We start from the raw sequence: 12467 nt of genomic DNA, 5'->3' as shown, positions 1-12467 counted from the left end.
GCAGGAATGATTTGGAGGAATGGAGCAGGAAGGATTTGGAGGATTTGGAGTGGGAATGACAACCAAGAATCCACCCAGGAATGACAACCAAGAATCCACCCGGGAAGTGCCACCAGCTCATCCCTATGGAAGCCATCAATCCCAAACCCTCTTGGATCCGACCTTCCAACACCTTTGGCCCATTCCCACCTGGGAATTGCTGCACCCAGGAGAGTGGATGGGACTTAAATCCCATTTTCTGAATCTTGGGTTTGGATTGTTTCGGCCCGATCCTCCCCGTTGGGATCCCTAATTGAATTATTTGCTCCGTGGGGAGCAGTAATTAGGAAAGAGCTCCCATTCCCTGGATTTTGGCTGAGCTGGAGCAAACAGGATTAGAATTCTTCCTCCCAGCTCGGCAGTGCAAATTAAATGTTTATTCTTTCATGGAGGGGAAATGTCAGCTGCTTCAAATTACCTGGGAAAGATCCCAAAGGGCTGGGGAGTTTGGAAGATACAAACCTGAATTCTGGACAAAAATGTTCTGTAGGTTTGGATTTTTTCCCCCACTTTTTAAAAATCTCTTTGGATTGAGATCAGCTTGTGAACTGAATACTGAATTTATGCTTTTTTTCCCCCCTTTTCCTTAATTTTAAAATTTATTTGTTGAAGTCAGGAAGGCGCTTGAGTCAGAACTGATCGTTTAACTTTTATATCCTGTAAAATTCCAGGCTTACGAGGATCCTGTCAAGTCAAATTTGACTCCAAATTAAATTTTGGGCTGGGAATCAAGAGACGTGGATTCTAATCCCAGTGACCTGCTGTGTGACCTCTCTGGACCTCGGAATTCCTCTGGATAAAACAGGGATAAAACAAACCTCCTTTCTCCATGATCTTCATCTCCCAGGATGATCCCACAATTCCAGGCGCCACAGAATAATTTTTCGGATGGGTAGAATGGGAAAAAAATGGGGAAAAAATGGGAAAAAAAGGTTATTTAGTAGGTAAAGAAAAAGGTTTTGGAGTCCCTTGGAGCATTTCAGGGTCAAGGTTGTCCCTTTTGAGCTCTGCTGATGCCAAGTGCTGCTGAACGGGATCCAACGTGCACATTCCACTTCCTGCGCTGAAACGCAGCCAGTTGGAAAACTCATCCCAAAAAAAACCAATCCTGGAGCTCCACCTGCTCGGACAAGTCCTCTCACATCCTTATCAGTGCTCGGCCCAGCTCTGACCTCACAGGATTTTGGAATGGGGGAGGCTGTGGGGAGGAAGGAGCTTCCTGAGCATTGCAAAATCCAACCTCTTTTTCCGAACTGTCCCATGCCCTGACTTGCTCTCAGCTCCAGAAGGGACCCACGGAGAATATTGGATTTCATTTTGGGAATTCTGCTGCACCCCTGTGACTCTGTGTCCTCCTGGAAGTGCAGGTTGGGGGGATTATAAAAGACCCGTGGTTGTGGCACTCAGGGATGTGGTTTAGTGCTGGATTTGAGCACTTGGACTCCATGGATTTAAAGGTTTTTCCTTTTTAAAGGATTCTGGGATGTGATAATCCCATGATGGTGCTGTCTCTGAGAGCAATTAGTTTTTTTTAGGGCTCTGCCAAAGCAAAACTTTCTCCCATTGCCATTATTCCAGAAATGCAACTTTTCTCCTGCTCTGTAAACCCCCCCTGGCGCCTGCCTGAGCTGAAGGAAATTTGGCACAAACCGGTGATTTCCTCACGTTGGAATTTGGCTTTCCATGACCCTCCAGGCTGGCCAGGGATGGGGAGTGGTGGCTTTGGTAAAAGGACGGGAAAAGAACAAGGGACAAAAAGGTCTGTGCCCCTCCTGTGGCAACTCAGGTGACCACGGAATCATGGAATGAGGGAAGGGACCTTTGAGGATCTCTGAGTTCCATTCCATGGGCAGGGACAATTCCCACTGTCCCAGGCTGCTCAACCTGGCCTTGAACATTTCCAGGCACCCAGGGGCAGCCCCAGCTGCTCTGGGAATTCCATCCCAGCCCCTCCCCACCCTCCCAGCCAGGAATTCCTTCCCAAAATCCCATCTAACCTATGGGAAGCCATTCCCAGTGTCCTGTCCCTCCATCCCTTGATCCCAACCCCTCTCCAGCTCTCCTGGAGCCACTTAAAGGGCTCTGAGCTCTCCCTGGAATTTTCTCTTCTCCAGGTGAGCTCTCCCAGCTCCTTTCCACCACAGCTCATGTTGTTTGACCCCCTGCAATTCCTCAACCCAAAGAATCCCGAGGGATTTCCCACCCCAAATCCGCGCTCCCGCCGATCCGTGCTGCATCCCAAAATCCCGAACCCGCTGGCAGCCGCGGCTCAGAGCCAAGGCAAGGCTTGGCTGGGGGTTATTTTACGAGTTCTTCCCTGTGGGGCTCTTTTCCTGCCCCCTTTCCTGGGAATTACGGGGGGACAGCCATAAATGTGTGCCACATCATCGCTGCCATTCCGGGCCGAACCCAATATTCCCTCGGCGAGGCTAAATTAGGAGGAAATTCATGCCTTAAACACCTCACAGGCTGCGCTTTTGACAAGTCATCGCATTTTTGTGTGCCCTGCTTTATTTTAAAGCCCCTCTCCAATGACATTCCTGAGCTGGGGCTGCTTTGCTGCCTCTGGAGGGGGGAGGAAAAAAAACAACGGGATGTGGAATATTTATTGCAATGCAGGGGGACAACCTGTCGGGTGATTTCAGCTCCTCAGACTGTCCTTGTTTGGCTCAGGACAGAAAGAAAATTCCATGTACTCAATCAGGAAATCATCAGGAAAATAAGGAAATAATCAGACATGAGCAGGGGTTGAAATGTGGATGAAAGCACATGGGAAAATGGGAAAATTGTCTTCAAACTTCCCATTCCACCCTGATTTTTCATTGGAATGCTGTCCCCAGCCACCCAATTTTCCTCATAGGTACCCCAGGTGAATCCCTCTGGTCTGGAAGTCTTCAGGATAACCTGGGAGAGCTTTCCATAACTTATTCTATTTTATATTTATTTTATTTTATTTTATTTTATTTTTGTGGCTTTTATTTATTTATTTTTATTTATTTATTTTATTTTTATTTTATTTTGTTTTATTATTTTATTTTATTCTTATTTTTATTTTTATTTTATTTTTTATTTCATTTTATTCTCCCAGCCTGGATGACTAAGGAGAGCTGCCCAATTCCATGTGTGGATATCAGAAGAAATGATCCTGGTGGAAATCCTGAGACTTTTCTCTCATCACTGGTTTGATAAGAGATAAAAAATTATTTTAATTTGGGTTTTACCTCTATTAAACTATCACACCAATAAAAATGAAATAAAGACAAATTCTAACTCCTGGATATCCATTATCCCCTAAAAATGCCTTTATGTGAGATTCCAGGGAGGAAAATCTCCTGTAACAACCTCAATTTTCCTGCATTCCTAAAATCAGAGAAATCTTCCATGTCCTGAAGGTTTAGAGGATCTGTGGAGCCACTTCTAATGATTTAATTGACCCTTTCCATCCAATTAATTTTGGCCAGAATCTCTTACAGTGAGAACCCGGCAGGTTTTGTGAGTGTAAACTCCAAGAAATTTGATTAAACTGGTTTAATTGGGAATTTCAACTAAATCCTGTGGATTTTAGACTGAAAAAACCCCAAATGTGCTGACATCCCAACAAAATAAATTAAATTATGTAGCTGTGTTGAATTGGGTTGGTGAATTTGGATTGGAAACTTCTGGGATGATCCAACTCCCCTTTCCCTGCTGAATTCCTTCTGAAAAAGCATTAAATGCCAGGAAAAATGTGAAATCTCCTGAGTTTGGGTGAATCTTCACCTCCAGCCAATCCTCTGACCTTCCCGGGGCAGTGAACCAGGACAACCAGGACACAACCAAGGATTGTTTCTCCTGCAGGATGGACAAGGATGGGAATTCCAGGAAGGTCTCAGAGGGTCCCTTCTTCGTTGTGCACCCACTGAAGGTCCTGCAAAGGGAGCTTTTAAATTAATTAATTAAGGAATTAATGGAGTTCCTAGGGAATCAAAGGGTGAGGTTGTTGTGCTCCGTGGGGTGATGTTTAATCCCAAACCCCATGAGTGTCAAGTGAGCTGAAAAATGAGACTGAAACTCCTTAGGGACTCCTAAGGTCAAAGCTCAGCTCTGTCCCACCAAGGCTTAGCTAAGCCAGAGCTCATCATTCACCAGGACAGGGACTAAAGCTGAGCTTTAAGCTGTGAACCCGTCAGGCCACTCAACTTAATCTCTCCCTGACCAAAGAAAATAAATTCATTGTCATTCTTTATTGATTTCTGTCCCCATGTATTTTATTTTTCCTATCAAAATAATTTCTGCTATAATCAATGTCCTGTCTAAATTTCACATTCTGTCTTTCTCTGGTGGTTTGTCATCCATTTAATAAGTGAAATTGGGCTGAAATTTTACACCTGTGCACAGAAAATTTCACTCTGGAAATGACCCCTTCCCCTTCGAGGTGAATCCTTCAGGATTTGATTTTGCAGTGGGAGAAAGTTTGGGTTAAAAACATTTTCTGAGATGATTTTCCTTTGACATGTGATCACCGAAATGAGGGAACCTGGAATAACAAAAGCTGCTGGTTGGAAGTTCAGGGAGTTCACTGGTGCTGCCTGTGAGATATCCGCAGGATCCTTTATTTTTTGGGAGCCTGAATGAGGGTAGAAATCACGGCAAAAATAAATATTTTATTTAGATTTCCTGTGGGCTAAAAGGGGGGAAAGATTTCTGGGTCTAAATTCAGACTGGAATTCTCACAGGGATCTGCCCAGGAATATTTGAACACCAGAAGCTCCTGAAGCCTGGGGTCGGAGGGGAGTGGGGAACTTAAATTGATTTAAAAACTGGGCCAGGAATTGTCCCGTGCCAATGCTTGACAAAATCCTGTGGTTTCCAGGAGACTGGTTATTAGTTATGGATAAAAAGCAAGGGCAGTAATTAGGAAGAAATCAGCTAAATTGGGAACAGGAGTATCTTGAAATTGTAGCTTTAAAGCACAAAGGAAGATGAAAGAAATCCACCTGAAATTCCAGCATCCTCACTCTGGGAGGGATTGCAGTGGTCAGTCTCTTCATTTCCATGAAATGCATGGAAAAGGTCTCTGTGAGGCAGCTGGGCAGGAGCAGAAGGTGACAAAAGCCACCTCTGTACCTTTTGTCACCTCAAGCTGTGCCCCCATTGCAAACCCACCTCCAATCTTCCTTCCCTTCTCCCTGTTTGGGGGTAAATCTTGAAGGTTGCCTGAAATACTATATTTTCCCTTTGAAGACATTTTCCTGTTTGCTTTCCTTCCTTCCCCCCCCGTGCATTTCCCTCCTTTCTGTCCCTCAGCCCAGAGGATGGAATAAATTAACGAGCAGCATGTGAAGCCCTGCTCTGCTTTTGTTACACCTAAATACTCCTAAGCCTATTAAGTTTATTCCTGGAATTGTCCTGGGCTCCCACCCCCAATAATTTTCCGTTCAGAGAAGATTTCATTCCCTTTGTTCTGATTTAATTTCCCTGCAGCCAGGGGCTCCAGTCACAAGCTGGCTGCTAATTAGCTGGCACTAAAAGCCTCTCGTTAATTAGTCGGGAGGAGGCTTGGGGAATGTTTGCTGGGAGTCACATGGTGGGACAGTCTTTAATCACAGCCATCCTGGAGATTTCTGCTTTTCCTTGGATTCTCCTTGGCGTGTCCAAGCTGGATCCATTGGAGGTGGTTTTAGAACAGGTGGAAAAGGAGAAGGAGCTCTTTGGTGACATTTTTTCCCCCAGAGGTGGTTCCTGCTTGGATGATGTGTCTGGGATGAGGTGAGGTGTGGATGTCACACACTGCTGGGCCAGGAGGTCACTGATGCTCCCCTCATCCTGTTCCCTGCCACCACACATCCCTCAAGGAGATCCCTAATTTGGGGATCACCACCGAGCTCCCCTCTTCTCCCCTGACATGGTCACCGTGATTTCCTGAGGGTTGGGGATGGATATTCCAGGTCTGGGTAGGATTATCCACCTCTGGCCCGTGGCAGACATCTTTTATGGAAAATCCTTTCCTTAGGATTTTTCCTCCTGAGAAGCTGAGAGGCCTCAGGAACAAAACGTGAACATTGATTATCTGCTGCTGTGGAATGCAACAGGTGGATCTGGGATTGGCCCGTGTTGGATGTTTGTAATTAATGGCCAATCACAGTCCAGCTGGCTCGGACACAGAGCCTGAGCCACAAACCCTTGTTATCATTCTTTGCTATTCTATTCTTAGCTAGCCTTCTGATGAAACCCTTTATTCTATTCTTTTAGTATAGTTTAATATAATATATATCATTAAATAATAAATCAGCCTTCTGAAACATGGAGTGAGATCCTCGTCTCTTCCCTCATCCTCAGACCCCTGTGAACACGGTCACACTGGCCCATGGTTTTCCCAATCACCTCCCCACTCAGGGCTGGGGAGTGGGGCCCAGGATGCCATCCCACCCCGTGGTGTGTCTGTAAGATGGATTTGGGGTGTCCAACTCCCAAAACCCAGAGGGTAGGACACGACCAGGAGGTTGGAAAGCGCTGCAAACGTCCCAGCTCCTGTCCCGCTTCCCAGCAGACCAGGCAGTGTTTTTCCTGGCAAATGGAGAGGTCTGGTGATGCAGGGAGCCTGGCAGCCATGCCCACGCCCTCCCCAAAGGCCAAAGATGCAACTTTTGGCACTTGCCGGGCACCAGGTGCCTCTTTTCCATCTGGGCAAAACAGGAAATGAGTCAGGCAGGGGAGCAGACTCACACGAGGGATTGCCCGTGGAGAAGGGAAGAGACCGCCCTGGAGGTGTTTGTTATTCCTGGGCAGGGAGGAGACATCTGGACACCATGCCTGGAGGTGCCATGGCTGTGGGCTGGCAGGAGAGGAGGAGGACAGGTGGGAAAAGCTGGAATCTTCTGGCACTTGATTTACTCCAACCCTTCTGGCTTGTGAGGATTCCTCCAAATCCCTTTTCCAGCAGCTGGAGCTGGAGGTGCTCTGCACTTCCCACAGGCCTGAGAGAGGGGCCAGAGCTGCAGCTTGTGGAATCCCGGAATGGTTTGGGTTGGAAGAGACCTTAAAGGTCATTCAGTTCCACCCTCTGCCATGGGCAGGGACCCCTTCCTCTACCCCAGGTTGCTCCAAGCTTCATCCAGCCTGGATTTTCATGGAACTTCCCCATCCCAGGGCTGGCACCGTCCCTGAGAGGTGCCAGGATCCTTCTGGGAGGCTCCAATCTCTCTGAGGAGGAGCAGCAGAGAGGTTTTGAAGGTCAGCTCTTCTCACAGAGGGAGGCAGCACCTCTGGGCTCTGCCTGGCACCCCCCTGGCACCATGGGTTGCTTCTCCCCCTCTGTTTCTGAGGAAGCAGAAATTCCTGGAGCTGTGTCCATTCCAGCCTAGAGGGTTCCTGGAGTTGTGGCCATTCCAGCCTGGCAGTGGTCATGCTCAGATGGGATGAGCCGGATCCAAGCTGAATGTGCTCGGATGTGATAGAACCATTCCATGGACATGGTGAATCCACGACCTCAGTTGTTATCTGAGAATGGAATCTGTCCCAGATCTCACTGGCTTCCAGAAGAAACCATTAATTCCTGGGAAAATGGCAGATGCAGGGAGAGAAGCAAAACTGGGACCATCCTTCAGTCAGTGGGAATGAAAAATCTTTTCTATCTCTAAATTTTTAGGGTGCCTGCATTGGGCGTGCCCATCTTTGCCAGCTCATGTGGACAGATCCAGGTCACATTTCCACAGCTTTTCCAAGCTGGATTTAAGTCATCCTTTGTTAGACTCTTGTGACAAGTTTTGACCTTTCCAAGGATTTCTTGGATGCCAGGCAATGGCTCAGAATTTCCAGGTGGCAGCAGGAAAAGAACCTTTGTTGTTATACAATCATCTCCTACCAAAGAATGGTAAAAAAAAAAAAATCAGGAATGGACTTAAGAGGTTGTATTTTCTGACTGTCTTTGTTCAGTATACTGGAGGTGGAACCCATCATCCAAATTACTGGACAATGATGGAAAACTTTACTGGAATTTCATTCCAGATTGCAGCAAATGAAAGGAAGAGCTCTGACCTCAATGGACTCAAATCACAGGATTGCTTCCACGTGGAATATGTTTGGCTCTGCTGAGAATTCCAATATTTTCCTTGTGTTCCACCAAAATCCCACCTCAGAGGACCCAGATGGGCCTGAAGATCTGGACATTTGAGCAAGGGAAGATGTTTGGCTCCTCGGTTTGAGTGGTTGGGTAGGTCAGTGACAGCAGGTTCCTTTGGAAAGAACTTCCCACTGGGATTCACACCGAATCCATAGGAAATCACAATCCCAGGAGAGACAGGAGGCAACCTCGAGCTTTCTTTGGAAAACCATTCCTGTCAACAACACTTGGATGCTTTTCCCGAGGTGTGGACGGGCGCCAGGACAGAAGTGGGCTCAGTGAACGTGTGTGGGCCAGGGCAATGAATTTCCTTAGGTAAGGAGATCTCCGAGCTCCTGGGATTATCTCCGAGGCATTTCCTCCCATTGTTTGGCCCTTTGCTTGCAGCATTCTCCTGTCCCTCCTACCCGGGGGTTTTCTGGGATCCATCCAAAGGCTGGAGCGTCATGGAAGTGGCACCTAGGAGGAATCATGTCACACTAGCCTGTCACCAGATCTCTCCTTCAAACCTTTCATGAACAGCCTTGGCTGTGCCTTCCAGTCAGGGAATTTTTTTTGGTTACTTTTCCAGGAATTTGGTATCTTGTTCCTTTCCTTTTCCATGCTCATGAGGCCTCACGGCACTTTGACATTTCTCAGCCACGGGAAGAACGTTTTGGAGGAATCATTTCATCCTTTCTGACCCTTTTCCCTTCCTCCCTGGGGGAATATCTTGCACATCTCCTGGTTTTGGTTGTTTGGAGTCGCACTAAAGTCCTGCCCAGGTTCCACTCCTGGCTCAGCTCGGCTCTGATCCGAACAGGACCCACTCCTGGTGTGTAAAACCCTCTCAGCTGACAGTCAGGGCACTACAAAACACTTAAGAGAGTCCATGAGCTGAAAAATTCTATATTCAACCAGCCTAAAGATAGATTTTCACAATTTATGAATTTGTTGAGGAAAAATAATACTTTAAAAAAAAATCTCAGTTTTCCTGAACTGTTTTAAATGTCCACTTAAGAGCAAAAACATCTGTCCCTGTTGATTATACAAAGCTTGAGATGAGCCTCTCATGGAATCCTGGGATGGTTTGGGTTGGCAGGGACCTCAAAGCCCACCCAGTGCCACCCCATCCCATGGCAGGGACACCTCCCACTGTCCCCAGGTGCTCCAAACCCCATCCAACCTGGCCTTGGGCACTTCCAGGGATCCAGGGGCAGCCACAGCTGCTCTGGGAATCTGTTCCAGGGTGTCCCCACCCAGCTCGGACCTCTGGCGCTCAGCTCACCCCAAATCTTGACCCCCTGCCTGTCCCCATCCAGATGACAGCACTGGGCTGGGATAATTACAGCAGGAAGAGTTTTGGGGGAAATCTCTTGCTCAGGAAGACCCCACAACTTCACATTCACCCCAGAACTGGGAAAAAAAGATAAAATCTAAGTTAATGCAATTTTTCCCCATTTTAAGCCCCTGGGAATGCTGGATGTCAATCTTGGGTGTTTCAAAGCCTCATCTAAACAAAGTCCAGCCAGGGCTGGATCCAGACCTTGGTGCAAAACCACGTCCTAGGTGGGTGTGGGGAGTGGCTGTGACTTAGGGACCATTCATGGGAGGTTGGTGACAGTGTCCACCTTATTTTGGCAGCCAGGAAGTGTTTTCTGGCACACAAAGTGGCCGCAGGAATTTGCCTCCACCAGTGGGAGAGGGAACTTCTCAGAGCTCTTATTTGATGTAAATAAGGAGTAAGAGAATCACAGAAACACAGAATCCACGATCCAGAAAAAGCTGAATTGGGACAAATAAATATTATCCAGTCCAAGGTTTCCCCAGGAATGCCAAGGACACCCCATGTCCCCAAGCGCCACATCCACACAGCTTTTAAATCTTTTGAATCCATTTAGAGAAGGACAAGAGGAAAACAGGACCCAGATGAATGTTGGATGCAGGAGCAGGGATCAAATTGGATTTGGAGGCAGCTCCCAAGGGTCTGCTATCCAAAAGGAAGGATGAATCCAGCTGGGACACGGTGTCCTCTGTGCTGGTATTCACACTTCCACTCAGGGCAGGGGGGGTGGAAAAGGGAAGGATCTGCTCTGGACTTCAAGGTATGTCCCAAACCAGGATTAAAATTCAAATGACCTTGGTATAATGAAGTAAAAAAAACAACCAAGTGAAAAAACACCCTGATTTTGGGATGAACTTTCCCTTCAAATTCCAGCTGGGGCAAAGGGAAATATTCCACTGCAAAACCCAAAAATTTAAGGTTCAAAACCCACAAAATAAGGAGGTTTCATTTGAATATGGGATCGCTCTGGGTAGTGAGGGTGTGGAACTCCCTGATCCTGGGGGTTTTAGACACTGAAAGTTTTCTTGAGTTCATGGGGAAGCTAAAAAAATAAATAAAAACCAATGACATAAAAAGCCATTAAAATGTGCAGAAGTTGTGCCCAATCCAGGAAATCCCAAAGGCAGGAATTGTTATAGACTGTGAGAGGATTTGATGGAAGCATTTCCATACATTCCTTGCACTCATTTGGGATTTGCAGCTTTAGGAAATGGGATATTGTGTGAGGCAGGGGCTTGGGCTGAACCACTCCGCTGGTTTTAGGTCCTAAATCCCCCAAAATTCCAGACTTTGCAGAAAAATCTTCCCCCAGCAGTGAACTGAGTCTGGCTCACCTGCAGCTCACATTTATAACCTGACAAGTGTCAAGCAGGAATTTTTTAACTCCAGTGGGAGGAGTTGCTCAGGAAGGGAGCAACAAAAAGACAAATTTTGGGGAGAATCTGAACCTCTTTCTCCCTCTTTTCCTCTCTCTCAGCACCTTGGCTCCAACCCAGGGTATTTGATTGGTAGGCTGGGTGTCAGGTTCATCAGAGATTTGGTGTCAGGTTTATCAGAGATTTGGTGTCAGATTTATCAGAGTTTTGGTCTCAGATTTATCAGAGATTTGGTGTCAGGTTTGTCAGAGATTTGATGTCAGATTTATCACAGATTTGGTGTCAGATTTATCAGAGGTTTGGTGTCAGGTTCATCAGAGATTTGGTCTCAGATTTATCAGAGATTTGGTCTCAGATTTATCAGAGATTTGGTGTCAGGTTTGTCAGAGATTTGATGTCAGATTTATCACAGATTTGGTGTCAGATTTATCAGAGATTTGGTCTCAGATTTATCAGAGATTTTTGTGTTCCTCCACATCCGATTTTGGATAATTCCCCACCATGGATTCTTGCCACCCTACACCGCCAATTCTTTTCCAGGGGATGATCAAACATCGAGGAATCTCAATCCTGAGACTGTTGTCCAGTTAATTTTTTTAGAAGGAGGAAAAGACCACTTAAAAAAAGGATCACAGCCTCTTTTGCCCCAAATCCTGGAAGTTAATGCACTAAATCTGGGATTGGACATTCCCTTCTCTCCTGTCTGCTGCAGGGATGGGAAGGGTGGTGCAGACACCATAAACCAGCACAGGAAAATAATTCTGACACTGATTCTCCTTCTCTCCACGGTGAGCTCTCCTTCCAAAGCCAAAATAAAATCACCTTCCCAAAGTCCCTGCGGCCTGAGGATGAAGGAGGGAAGGATGAGATGGGATTTGGGAAGGAATTCTTGGCTGCGAGGGTGGCGAGACCCTTGAAATCCTTGATATCCCATTGATGTTTAGTCAAGGAAATAAAAATAAATAATACAAAGGGAAGTGGATCAAGAGAAAAAATATTTAAAAACTGTTCTCTGAGCACTTCTGGGCCACATAGAAATAAATGAATAGGTCCTCACTAATCCATGTGGGATGGCGACTGCACCCAACAGATCCTGCCTGTTAAGCCCGGTTTAAAGCCCAGATGGAGACCTTGCTTTGGGAGAGGAGGAATAGGAGCTCCTACCCTTGTGCTAGGCTGAGTTTAAGCCCGGTTTAAAGCCCAGATGGAGACCTTGCTTTGGGAGAGGAAGAATAGGAACAATGGTAGGAATTCCTATATAGATATTGCTGATGCATATAAGCTGTAGCGAAGACGTGAGGAATAGAACAATAGAGCTATGTATTAGCGACTCAGAATAACTTTCTAAGTTGCAAAATGTTTCTATAGCAAGGTTGAAATTATGAATAGAGTTTTATGCTTTGTCTTCTTATGAATGAACAAGCAAGTATTGTTTTAACCCCAGCTACATGTGCTTATGTTGATTGGATAGAATCACTGTCAATATGCTTTCTCTCTGTGTAATTGGCTAGGATGAGTATTTGGTGACTTGTAACAAGTGAGTTTCTTTGGCTTGCTGCCTGTATGCGAACTGTCAAGATCTTTGCATAGACAAAACTATGTATTATAAAGATTCTAGAAAATAAAC

This window comes from Geospiza fortis, unplaced genomic scaffold (assembly GCF_000277835.1).
Source record: "Geospiza fortis unplaced genomic scaffold, GeoFor_1.0 scaffold178, whole genome shotgun sequence".
NCBI classification, from domain to species: domain Eukaryota; kingdom Metazoa; phylum Chordata; class Aves; order Passeriformes; family Thraupidae; genus Geospiza; species Geospiza fortis.
The sequence above is the reverse complement of the archived record's forward strand: the minus strand, read 5'-3'. Positions refer to the sequence as shown.